Genomic DNA, 13,731 nt, shown 5'->3' with positions numbered 1-13,731 from the left:
GAAGTTTGTTTTCTAGTACTACAATATAATAATTCAAAATAGGCTAAGACAGCATTGCCTACTAGAGAACCTCAGTGAAATGGGGAAAAAAATTGCTTTGGTATCAGAAAGCACAGGCTTACCACAGGTATCTCCTTAAATTGAAATTTATTATTTGCAGTCCCACTAAAGATAATGTCTGAAGCCTCTTTCAAAACTAAGTAAAATTTCCCATATAATTTTGTAAACAGCCTTAATTTTCTATGAAAACAATTGTCTCTGAGGTAAAAGGGGAAACTTTGATTTTGTCTATTCTAATAATCACAAGTGATAAAATCTGTTTTGGCAAGGTCTTATTATAAGCTATATTGTACAGAAAGGTTGCTTGGGTGGGATCTGTGCAAATGCCCAGAAGAATTTATCTCCGAGTCAAAGCTGAGACACTTGGGTTAGCACTGTGTCCACACACATCCTGCCCTTGCGCTCCAGGATACAGGGATGTGGCTTTTCAAAGGACCTCGGGAACTCTCCACTTTTGCCCCTGCAGAAACTGTTTCCAGAACGAGAATTGCTGGCATTTCATTGTGCATAGGATGAGAACAAACTTTGGCATAGGTTAGAATGTCTTCAGTTCTGTGAGACAGGCTGAGAAAAGAATTTCTCCAGCTATTCTCCCCTTCTCTGACGCATCATTTTTTCTCTCTATTAGACATTTCCATTAGTGTGCAAATGTGGTATTATTTCACCCACTTTAAAAAGAAAAACCCTCTTGACCTCACTTTCACCTCTAGCTACTGCTCTGTTCTTGCCTTCTCTGCAGCAAAAACCTTCAAAATAGTCATCTATCCTCCCTGTCTGCAGTTCTCTCATCCCATTCTCTCCTGAGCCCATTCATTCAGGCTTCTACCCCCACCTCTCTACATAAACTGCCCCTGTTACAGTTACTAATGTTCCCTACATTGCAAAATCCCAGGCAAATATACCTCATTCTTACTTGACTCATCAGCAATGTTCAACAGTGGATTCCTTTTTTCCCCTGTAAAACATTTTCTTCCTCTGGTTTTCATAAAACCCCTCTCTCCTGGCTTTCCTCTTTTCTCAATGGCTGCTATTTCCCCATCTCCTTTGCTGGTTCCTACTGACTTTACACACTGGCATGCTCAGTCTTTGGCTCTTTCTCTTAGACTCTGTCTATATTTTCTTTCTTGGGAATCTCATTCAGTCTTGTGGCTTTCATTTCCATGTATATGGAAACCCAAACTCATAACTCCAGTCCTGACTTGTCTACACTCATGTATTCAATTGCCTATTCATTGTCTCTGCTAAGCACATACCAAGTTGAACTTCTGATCTTTCTCCCAACACCTGCCTCTCTGTGAATCTTCTTCCGTTTAGTTAAGGTCCCTCCGATAGCTCAGGTTGACAACCTTGGACTCATCCATGACTCCTCTCTTTCTCTCACACTTCATATCTAATCCACCAGCAGATCATCTACCTTTGAAATATATTCAGAATCTAACCACTTCTTGCCACCTCAGTTGCTCCTGTCCTGGTCCCAGCCACTGTCATCTCTCCCTTGGATTACTGAAAATACCTCCTCCTGATCTCCTTGCTTCTACCATTGTTCCCTTTTAGTCTGTTCTCATCAGCAGCTAGAATGATCTGTTAAAACAAAAGTCAGGTCATGACTCCTTTCACTCCCAACTCACTCAGGGGAAGCCAGCGTGCTTACAGAAGTTCTGCACCACCTGGACCCTGTTGCCACCCCAGCTCCAGCTCCTCCACCTCCCTTCTCACTTCACACCAGCCTCACAGACCTCCTTGCTGGCCCCAGAACACCCCAGACAGACTTTCACCATTGGATCTTCGCTCTTGCTTTTCTTCTTCTGGAAGCCTTGTCCCCAGCTATCTCCATGAGTTGTTCCCCTGCCTCCTTCAGGTCTTAGCTTAAATGTGAGTCCTTCCCTAACCATTTATTTAAAATTGCAATCTTCACCCACCACCTGACCACTGGATCTGACCACCACTAGAAGCAAATTAATTTTGAGTTTGCAGTTGTATAACTAAAATGTTCCTAGGATTTGAAATGGGCTCTTGTAAGACAGAATACCTGCTTGTATGTATGGCCAAAGGTCAGCAAGGCTCTGAAGTTTCTCCTGTACCTGGGTATCACTCTCTTAGCCCATACATACAATTTCCAGTCACAGGTAAACTAAATTTCCTTTCTCCTAATAAAGACTCCTAGTCTCCATGTAGTTTCTTCTTTTGTTTTGTTTGTTTTTTGAGATAGAGTTTCACTCTGTCACCCCAGGCTGGAGTGCAGTGGCATGATTTTGGCTCACTGCAGCCTCTACCTCCTGGGTTCAAGAGATTCTTGTGCCTCAGTCTCTTGAGCAGTCAGAACTACAGGCACACACCAACAGACCTGGCTAATTTTGTGTATTTTTAGTAGAGATGGGGTTTTGCCATGTTGGCCAGGCTGATCTTGAACTCCTGGCCTCAAGTGCTGGGATTATGGGCCTGAGCCACCATGCCCAGGCTCCATGTAGTTCCTTCTATTCCCAAGATTCATTTGTCCAAACTATACCAGCATCGGTAATGTCTATCAAGGTCTTTATTTCACTCAAGGACTAATTCAGATGGGCCATCTCTCATGTTTTAGAGTCATTCTTTGCAGGGAAACTCATCTTTAATGTATTTCTAAACCAAGTGATCTCTTTTCAGATGTTCACTTTTCACTTAAGAAAGGTAAATGCTCAAAGCCACGTACTTGAAGGTCAAGAGATTGAGTCATTCTCACGGTTTGTAGCAAAATGGTGCAGTGCAAAGAAGCTTGAGACAAGCAAAGGATGCCCAATCTATGCTTCTATAGGTCTATCAATTCAGGTCTGTAGCTCAGGGACTTGCTTGTGGTGGGCAGGAACTGTGATTAAAGAGGCCACATTGTTTGGTAGGAGCTTTTGCATAGTAGTCTATGTTTTCCCAGAGACCAGAAAAGGAAAAGGGATTAGTAATGTTGAATAAAATGCTGAAAGGAAAACGTCGAAGTCTGCTTAATATAATGCTTAAAGACAAAGGGCCAGAATTCTCATGGCTGTTTAAAAGTTGCAAAAGGGCTGCTGCCACCTCTTCCTCCCTGGGAATGCCAAGCTTTCAACCACTAGGGGTAATGCTCTTTTGACAAACAAGGAAACTTCTACTCAGATCCACAGCTTCTGCTAACTGGGAAACAAAGACTCAAACTGGTTCCAGTAGGAAGAAGGAAGGAAAAACACAAGGCTGAAACTTGACATTCCCCTTTACACACACCACCTATGCACTTCCAAATACTTTCACATATGTTTCTTTTATTCTCTACTTTCAAGTGTAGAGAATAACTTCCCCCATAAAGTGCTGAGAGGGAACTCTGTGGCCCTGGAGACATCCACCTCTGGAAAAATTCTCTGAGGCACACATAGTTGTCATAGTTGCTGCTGGACACTGTACTGAATAAAAGAACAGAGCTGACTTCAGCTCCTTTGTGGACATAGAAAATGTCTAAGAATGAGGGTAATGAGGAAAGCTGCTGCCACAGGGGCATTTAGAGTTTAGTCCTTCTGGGACTTCTTTAAAGTAGCATGTGTCTTTTTTCTTTTCTTTTTTTCTTTTTCTTTTTTTAACCACTCCAAAAAGCCTGAGTAAGCTTTGCTTTGGGTACAAAAAAAAAAAAAAAAAAGGTTGCTGATTGTTTTGAACTTTTTCTCCCCCTTTCTATGTGTTTCTATCATCAAGACTCAAAGAAGCACCCATGTGCCACACAAACAGAGAGAGACACAGCCTCAGTGCGAAAGATGCCCATGACAGTCTTGGAAAAGTCACTCTTTCGGTGGAACACATTTGAGGCTACAGGCAACAAGAGAGATTTGGAGAAAGGAACTTGAAGTAGTCATGTGTTCTACATATTACCAGCCTATTATGAAAAAGTTCCAAAGGATTCTTAAGTTACCACTATTAACATTTCTACCTTCTCTCCTATAAATTGGCATTTGTTCTGTGTTGTCAGTCTTGCTATCAATCTTGCCTTTTGTGTGTTAAATATTCAAATATACTTCTTCTCCACCCATAATCCACGAAATACAGTTAAGTATATTCTAAAAAAAAAAATGAATGTTATCCAGTAGATATACTCAAGGACTTAAAATGTTTTTAAGAGTTCCATCTGAAAAATTTTGTAACAAAATATGGAGATACCACTTTGCATTTCTGCTTTATCATTACTTTCTATTGAATGTAATTTTAAATTTTCTCTTTTCAAGAAGATAAATGAATGATACGGTTTTCTAATAAAAATAAAAAGCAGCACAACAGAAATATATTGGAGCTTCATGAGCTCATGAAGAAATGCTTGCAAATAAATACAAGTATCTGATGCAAATTACAAATGCTAGTTCCAAATGGAAAAAAATGCTGAAAGTAAAGATAGAGGAATAACTTTCTTTTAGAAAAGTCTTATTAGTCACAGTTCTCCTATACATACTATATATATATATATATTCTGTTTATTGGTTCTATAAACAGAACCAATAGGAGATCTATCTATCTACATACATGTTGTAGGTAGATATATGTAGATATATATGTATATATATGTGTGTGTGTGTGTGTGTGTGTGTGTATGTATATATATATGGGTGTTGGGGGGGAGAGAGAGAGAGAGAGAGAGACTGAAAAAATTCAGATAAGAGCTGAGGCTGCAGGCTTGAGTCCAAAGTCTCTAAGGCAGACTGGGCATAGAAACTCTGGCAGGGTTTCTCTTTTGTTTTGTTTTGTTTTTTCTTTTTGAGACAGAGTCTCACTCTGTTACCCAGGCTGGAGTGCAGTGGCATGATCTTGGCTCATTACAACCTCCACCACCCTAATTCAAGCGATTCTCCCACCTCAGCCTCTCGAGTAGCTGGGATTACAGGTCCCTGCCACCATGCCCAGCTAATTTTTTTATTTTTAATAGAGATGGGGTTTCACCATGTTGGCCAGGGTGGTCTCAAACTGCTGACCTCAAGTGATCTGCCCACCTCAGCCTCCGAAAGTGTTGGGATTACAGCTGTGAGCCACTGTACCCAGGAACTCTGACAGGGTTTCTATGTTGCAGTCTTGAAGGGAATTTCTTCTTCAGGAAACCTCAGTCTCTGCTCTTAAGGCCTTCAATGGATTGAGTGAGATCTGCTCACATTATGGAGGATGATGTGCTTTATTCAAAGTTCACCGATTTAAATACTATTCGCATTTAAAAGATACCTTCACAGCAACATCTAGACTGGTGTTTGACCAAACAACAATGCACCATAGCCTAGCCAAGTTGACACATAAAATTAACCATCAAGATAGTCAAGAAGGAGTGCTCCTCTCTTTCTTCTTTAGCTCAGTAAGAAAAAAAACTCTGAGACTGAAGGACGTAATCAGGTGCACTGAGAAGGTTCCCTAAAGCTCATTCAAGCTTAGCAGATACCAGCCTCGCAGAGTTAAAGCCTCAATGAAAGAAATGAGAGGTGTTGATACCTGAAAAAGCTGCTGAAGATCCCAGAACTATGGCTAGGGCCCCTAGAAGACAATATTCATGAATAGTTCAGGGTAAATTTGAAAATTTTGTTCTCCTTAAGATTTGGATAAAATAGGCTGGGCACAGTGGCTCACACCTGTAATCTCAGCACTTTGGGAGGCTGAGGCAGGTGGATCACCTGAGGTCAGGAGTTCAAGACCAGCCTGGCCAATATGGCAAAACCCTATCTCTACTACAAATTCAAAAATTAGCTGGGCATGGTGGCGTGCACCTGTAATCTCAGCTACTAAGGAGGCTGAGGTAAGAGAATCACTTGAACCTGGGAAGTGGAGGTTGCAGTGAGCTGGGATTACACCACTGCACTCCAGCCTGGTAGATAGAGCAAGCCTCCATCTAAAAATTTTTTTAGATAAAATGAAGTAACCAGGATAACACTAGAACAAGCAATGATAATAGTATTTGAGAATAAGTTTAGGATATAATTAACTATAATTACATATATTTTCTTCTAATTGTGTATAATTCTTCCAATTTAGAGATAATTCTATGAGTTAATTATATTTAGCCTCTTTAGCAGCACATTATTTGAAAAAGAAAATCAAAAGCATGCCAGTCTTTGACCCAGTTAACCATTATCTGTGAGAATGGCATCTAGTGGTAGATATTAATTAATATCTAGTTGGAAATAAAACAACTTTTGGAATGCTAGCTTTGCAAATCTAAGCCAAAACCTATCATGAGATAGCAAACGTCCAAGCCTGTTGCTTTAATATATGCCTTCTGAACATCTAACTCCTTCTAACTCCTGTCTCTTCCTTACTTGTTTGTCTTCTGATTGTCAATCTTCCATAACCTAAAGGGTCCATAAGTTAAAACTTTCAATCGGCCAGGTGCAGTGGCTCACCCCTGTAATCCCAGCAGTTTGTGAGGCCGAGGCAGTTGGGTCACCTAAGGTCAGGAGTTTGAAACCAGGCTGGCCAATGTGGCGAAACCCTGTCTCTACTAAAAATACAAAAATATTAGCTGGGCATGGTGGTGCATGCCTGTAGTCCCAGCTACTAGGGAGGCTAAAGTGGGAGGATTGCTTGACTCCAGGAGGTGGAGGTTGCAGTAAGCTGAGATTGTGCCACTGCACTCCAGCATGGGCAACAGAATGAGACCCTATTAAAAAAAAAAAAAAACTTTTAATGAAAAATAACATGTATTCTTAAGAAACATCCTTTTGTTCCAGTTTTCCATTACGAATCCTATATTGTTCTGATTAGGAAGTGTATAGGGAATTGACACTGTTCCTATTTTTATTTCCCTGGTTCCTACTCATTTTTATAAATTTAGTATTCATGCTTTTCATTATATAGAAAGAAACTTCCCACCAAGGTCTTCACTTTTTTCATAACTAAGTATTCTTTTTTAAAATTGTACTTTAAGTTCTGGGGTACAGGTGCAGAACGTGCAGGTTTGTTACATAGGTATACATGTGTCATGGTGGTTTGCTGCATCCATCACCCCATCATTTACATTAGATATTTCTCCTAATGCTATCCCTCCCCTAACCCCTCATCCCCTGCTATCTCTCCCCTAGCCCCCCACCCCTCAACAGGCTCCGGTGTGTGATCGTAACTAAATATTCTCACTTCTAAAATTGTCTGTATTCCTATAGAGGTTTAAAAGGAGAAAAGAGAAGAAGGGAGTTTGGTCATGTATGCACCTAAGTCTTCTAACATGATCCCAATGGCATGCAGATTGACAAATCTACAGAGAACAAAGGTTGTGATGACTTCTGTTCTTACCTGAAAAAGAGAAAATATAAATGAGAAGTTTTGTTCTTCTTACCAAAAGCCTCACCATCTTCTTAATTGTATACAAAATACTCAAGAAAAACACAAATTAAGGGATGGGAAACGATCAGAGATAAGAATAGCAACTCTGTCCTTTATTGGCAGTCTAGAGAAACTGACCTTTTTTTACACTATAAATTTGAAAATAATCATGTGATGCTTTTGGAGCCAATAGAATCCCATCCCCAATTCTCTGGGATGGAACGGATTGACTAGGAAAGGAATGTATTATCAATTCTAAAGGGCTGGCAATCGGGGCTGTGGCGACTTCCTGTTTCCTCTCTCTTTGCCCTCTACTTGTGAAAATTTTAGTGCTCATTATCACTTTCAGCAGGGCTGAAACATGGAAAATAATTAAAATTCAAATTAGCCTTTTTGTAGGAGCTTTGCTAAAATATGGAAGAATAAAATTACATGCTATAATTAAAATTTAGCTTCCCAGTTGCCATCAATCTCATCTGTGAAATCGAACAGTTGGTTTGGCATTTGTGAGATTCCATCTTCTGGAATCCCATAAATTCTTTGTTACTAATAATTACTTACAGTTTAAGAAATTAGTCAGGTGTGGTGGCTCATGCCTGTAATCCCAGCACTTTGGGAGGCCAAAGTGGGCAGATCCTGAGGTCAGGAGTTTGAGACCAGCCTGGCAAACGTGGTGAAACCCTGTCTGTACTAAATATACAAAAAATTAGCCGGTCTTGATGGTGCACATCTGTAATCCCAGCGACTTGGAAGGCTGAGGCAGGAGAATCGCTTGTCCCCAGGAGGCGGACGTTGCAGTGAGCAGAGATCATGCCATTGTACTCCAGGCTGGACGACAGAGTGAGACTCTGTCTCAAAAAAAAAAAAAAAAAAAAAAATTAGAATACACCAGGTAGTTTTCTAGATTTTACTATAACTTCTATATTTATTTGTGCTAAAGCAGTTTTGAGACAATAATAACAATATCGTAAAAGAGACTAAGAAAGCTAATTTTAACAACATAGGCTTCAGAAATATCAGGGCAGAAGAAAACACTAAGATCGGTCTTCACATCTAAACAATCCTGTGCTGGTTTCTATGCCACATAAAAGGGGATTATGTAGTTCTCTTCCATACCTGACTCTTAACATAGGCTGGTATATATGTAACTTTGTATGCTTCTGTGGGTAGACTACTTTATAGAAGAGTACTGTTATTCATTTCCTGCCCATTCTGCTATTCCTGAGAGATGTTTATTTTTATTATTATTATTATTATTATTTTGAGATGGAGTATCGCTCTTGTTACCCAGGCTGGAGTGCAATGGCGCAATCTCGGCTCACCGCAACTTTCGCCTCCTGGGTTCAGGCAATTCTCCTGCCTCAGCCTCCGGAGTAGCTAGGATTACAGGCACCCACCACTATGCCCAGCTAATTTTTTGTATTTTTTTTAGTAGAGACGGGGTTTCACCATGTTGACCAGGATGGTCTCAATCTCTTGACCTCGTGATCCACCTGCCTCGGCCTCCCAAAGTGCTGGGATTACAGGCTTGAGCCACCGCGCCCGGCCGAGATGTTTATTCTTATAATGAGACAGATGCTGAGGGGCGACAAGCTTATTCAGAGAAATTTAGTCCCCAGCATCTCAGCTGCTGGAGGTCAGGGTTGATACTGCATTGGTGGCAGGTCCCAAGAGGTTCTGTGCCTTGCTGTTGTTTGTGTTAGAAATTATTTTTATTGCACATTTTCTGAAAACTATTAAGAATCAATGGGCTTACAAACAACTCAGCTAGAAAACCCTGCAATACTCTATACAGGGAAAGTTGGGAAAAAGTAGTAGAATTCAGGACCCCTTATCTGACAAAAATGAAGATTATTGTAGGAATAATAGAAAGAGAGGACTCTACCCAAAGATAAATATGGCAAAATGTCAGAGGGGCTGTGTCAAAAAAGAACCATTTTATTATAACAGATGCAAATCTGAAATGTGGAAGCTGCTATATTCCTTTACCAATGGCCGACTTTTTGTCCAGAATTTGGACTCTTCCAGTTCTGGGTAGATCCGTTTTAATAAGGTAAGGGCTTGAAGTACATCCAGTTTAAAGGCTGAAGTCAATCTGCAAGGACAGTGTGATAGGGATTGGTTTATTATGCTGGGTTCCAAGGTACAGTGGGTTTGGGAGGTGATAAATACATCCATATATACATAGAATTCCTGGTTGGTGGGAATGCTCTGGTACTCACTACTATGTCTGAGATGACTTCTGAAGATAAATTGGGACTGAGCTCAATAAATATTAGAACAGAAAAAAATTGACAAACTTTATTTTATATTATATAATTTAAAAGACATTATTCCAATATGTTTTCTTGAAGTATCCCCTACCACCATCTCTGAGCCTTGTCATATCCCTCCTAGTGTCAGCATATCAAGCAAGAGTGAAGTTTTATTTTAGGCAATGGGAATGTTGACCCCACAAATAGTGCATAGTGAGGCTTGTTTATTCTCTTCATTTGGGTAGAGTAAAATTTTTTTTTATTTTTTAGAGACTGAGTTTTGCTCTTGTTGTCCAGGCTGGAGTGCAATGGTGTAACCTCTGCCTCCCAGGTTCAAGTCATTCTCCTGCCTCAGCCTCCCGAGTAGCTGGGATTACAGGCACAGGCCACCACGCCAGCTAAGTTTTTGTATTTTTAGTAAAGACAGGGTTTTACCATGTTGGACAAGCTGGTCTTGAACTCCTGACATCAGGTGATCTGCCCACCTTGGCCTCCCGAAGTGCTGGGATTACAGACATGAGCCACTGTGTGAGTAAAATTTAACTAGTAAAATTAAAGATAAGCACTGCTACAGCTGGCTCTGCATCTTTCAGCATCCTTGGGAAGTACATAAGTCCTTGGGTAACCCAAATTTGACCCTCAGTGAATCTTCAGGAGACTGCAGGATAACAGAGGTAGAGATGGGGTAAAACTATTCTGGCCCACAGCTACCCCAGATATTGTCTGCTTTTGCTTCAATTAAGCTCTAAATATTCTGAGCCAAACTGAATGCTCCAGAATTCTTTAAAGAAAAAAAATGTTCAGGTAACCTAGAGTAATACTGTTCCCTTGGAATTCTCTTTAATAGCTAACACAAGACCAAAGAGAACCTTTTAACCAAAGGCCAATCCTCTGGGTCTACTGCGAAGGTTTAAGAGTTTCCTGAGCCACCCCTGAGTTTACAGACAGACTAGCACACCCCAGCCTCCTCCTAAAATTAGGACTGAATGGCAGGCCAAGGATACTGAAGGGGTTCTCTAACATCCTTATGATGGTGGCTCCTGGAAGACACTGTACTAGAATGTTAGGCTTCCTGAAGAATAGCTAGTGATACTCAGGCAATGTTCCCAGGGTTAAATTAGACTAGATGAAAAGAACACCATTCGGGTAGTTATATTCTAGAAATTCAATAGGAAATTCTCCTGGGGTTCTCATGCTTTTACCATGGCCTTCACCAGAGGGTCAAAGTGCTAATTAAGGCTGGGCACAATGGCTCACACCTGTAATCCCAATACTTTGGGAAACCAAAGCTGAAGGATTGCTTGAGGCCAGGAGTTAAGAGACCAGCCTAGGTAACATATCAAGTCTCTACATACATACATACATACATACATACATACATACATACATACACCAGGTGCGGTAACACATGCCCGCAGTCCTAGCCACTTGGGAGGCTAAGGTGGGAGGATCACTTAAGTCCGGGAATCTAAGGCTGCAGAGAGCTACTGCTGCACTCTAGCCTGGGTGACAAAGTAAGACCCTACCTCTAAAAAAGAAAAAAAAAGAGCTTATTAAAACTAAAACTAGTAAGGAAATCCCTACATACGTGTTCCAGATTCAATACTCTGGAAAAGGCAGGTAAATAACCATATTACATGCCTGATATGTTATATTAGAAGTTTCAAGCTTTCTCAGTGGATCGGTGTCTGAGGCTCTGGCTTTCACTCAAAGCTTCACAAGTAGCTCTTATCACAAAATACACATAGCACTCATCATACTTCCTGCAATGATATCAAAATCACCAGCCATCAACGGTGGACTTCAGAGAGCATCAGTCTGCAATGTATGCACAGGTCAGTAGAGGCACCTCTGTCTGCTAACAAGAAAGATTATCAGGGTCAGGATGTGGGCAGCCACAAATTGAAGAACACTTGCTGCTCTGCTCATGAAACAACCCCAGAAATAGAAGAAGCAAGTTATTTCAGTGTGGAAACCTGAATTTGGAAAATCAAGTAGTAAACCACCGGCCTCAGGTGAACTGAACAGTAGGGATGAATTTCTGTCACTGTGGACATTTGTTACAAGAAAATTATCAAAAAAACTTTCTATGTCTATCCAGAACAGAGTCTGGGGGACTTTGAACAGTTTATGAAAATATTTAAGGTTAACAATAAAAAAAAATAAGCTATTTACCATACCCACAAGAAAGTTTCCTGCTGTAATCAGAGTTTCTGGGCCCAAGATAATCTACATTAACCAGGTAATCTGCAAGAAAGGTAGCAAAATAAACCAATAAAATGTATTGTCTCTTCTACGTAAGTGAATTCCTAGAACTATACACTGGTAAAATATGGGTCAGTTTACTGAGCTGGGCACTACTTTTGCTTTGGTTTCAATCAATACCATTGGAATTTACTTTACATGAGATTACTTCCCTGGCACTTCCAAAGGTTCCCCAGTGGGGAGATGGCTCCTTGAGCTGTCTTAAACTGCTTCATTGCTATTAACATAGAGAGTTAACTCAGTTTTCACTTGCAGACTAATACTCTGAGGTCATTTACGGACTCACTAGCTATCTCATCACGTAGACTTTTTATCCAACCACAGAAGCGAAATCAGTTTTTTTCTTTCCTTTTGTGTTTTTGAGACAGTGTCTCACTCTGTCACTCAGGCTGGAGTACAGTGGCGCCATCGCAGCTCACTGCAGCCTCAACCTCCAAGGCTCAAGCGATCCTCCCACGTTAGCCTCCCTAGTAGCTGGAACTATAGGCGTGCACCACCATGCCCAGCTAATTTTTTGTATATTTTGTAAAGACGGCTTTACCATGTTGCCCAGGCTGGTTGCCAACTCCTGGGTTTAAGTGATCCTTCCACTTCAGACTCTCAAAGTACTAGAATTACAGGCGTGAGTCACCACACCTGGCCAAATATGTTTCTTTCTAAACTAATACTTTTCTTCCTTTATTGTAATGAATGCCAAGACTCTTTGTTTGATCAATAACCGTGGTAGTAAATTACTAGACTACAGCAAGCATTCTAGATAGTGAAGGAAAGGCATGGTATTAACTATTCCTCTACACTGAATTATATGAAAGGATCAGAGAAACCTGTTTTGTTCTTCTATTTTTTAAATTCAAAATTGGCTTTTATTCACAAGTAGTTGCATAGGCCTTCCCATCAACATCACTGATGTTTCTAATGCCAGACAAAGAATTGGAAAGGAAACAATAGTCAAGTACATAATATACATGAATAAGGGAATTTGCACTGACTATTTCTACCTAGGTTTGTTTCTATTTACTATTTATTTTGAGACAATCTTGCTCTGTCACCCAGGCTAGAGTGCAGTGGTGCAATCGCTGCTCACTGCAACCTTCAACTTCTGGGTTTAAGCGATTCTCATGCCCCAGCCTCCCGAGTAGCTGGAACTACAGGTTTGTGCCACCATGCTCAGTTCATTTTTGTGTATTTTTAGTAAAGACAGGGTTTTGCCATGTGGCCAGGCTGGTCTCAAATTCCTGACCTCAAGTGATCTGCCCGCCTCAGCCTCCCAAAGTGCGGGAATTACAGGCGTGAGCCACCATGCCCAGCCTTTCTCTGACTCTTAAGACTCCATCTTTTCATTCTTTGAACCCAAATAGAGAAAGATTCTGTGTGGCTTATTCATCATCTAATTCTTAACTAATGCTCTTTCTACTGATACAGAAAGTTGAGGGTTAACAGCATCAAAAGCCAATGTATTCTTACATGTAGGCTACAGTCAGTACCATATGGTATGGACAATAATGATAACTTACACATCTAAGTCACTATGTAATTTACGAAGCACTTTCACAGTTATCTTATTTGCTCTTCTTAATACTGTATGGTAGACTGGGATTATTAGCCTAGCTTTTAAAGACAAGATTGAGGCTCAATGAGATTAAGTGACCCTCCCCAAGGTCACACAATCAAAAAGTGATAAAGACAAGAACTCAGGTCTTCTAACATGTAGTTCAGTGCAATTTCCCACTAGACAATACTAATATGTGTCTCTAATGAAATGGGCTCTCAGCTGCTAAATCTACCTTTAGAATTATCCAGTGCACGAGGCCTGTACTATAGACGACATGTGTCACACAGCCAAAGAAAATAATTGATGAAACCTATGGAAAGAACC

At 40.6% G+C, this 13,731-nt stretch overlaps 1 protein-coding gene across 4 annotated transcripts in view; it reads right to left on the bottom strand.

Moving 5' to 3' along the window:
* Positions 1–5,187: 5,187 nt before the first annotated feature.
* Positions 5,188–13,731, bottom strand: part of SLC28A2 (solute carrier family 28 member 2) — a 107,335-nt gene continuing 98,791 nt past the window's right edge. For 2 of the 4 annotated variants that reach the window (XR_013520936.1, XR_013520938.1), the window contains exons 19-22: positions 11,232–11,448; positions 9,325–9,430; positions 7,897–8,183; positions 6,701–7,305 (exon numbers count right to left, since the gene is read on the bottom strand). The gene's annotated coding sequence lies outside the window, so the exon portion shown is untranslated. Of the gene's footprint in view, positions 6,677–6,700; positions 7,306–7,896; positions 8,184–9,324; positions 9,431–11,231; positions 11,449–13,731 lie in introns of those variants that run through there. The other 2 variants (XR_013520923.1, XR_013520939.1) reach the window with 2 other exon arrangements.

This window comes from Callithrix jacchus, chromosome 8, assembly GCF_049354715.1.
Source record: "Callithrix jacchus isolate 240 chromosome 8, calJac240_pri, whole genome shotgun sequence".
NCBI lineage: Eukaryota > Metazoa > Chordata > Mammalia > Primates > Cebidae > Callithrix > Callithrix jacchus.
This window is presented reverse-complemented; position numbering and strand designations above follow the sequence as displayed.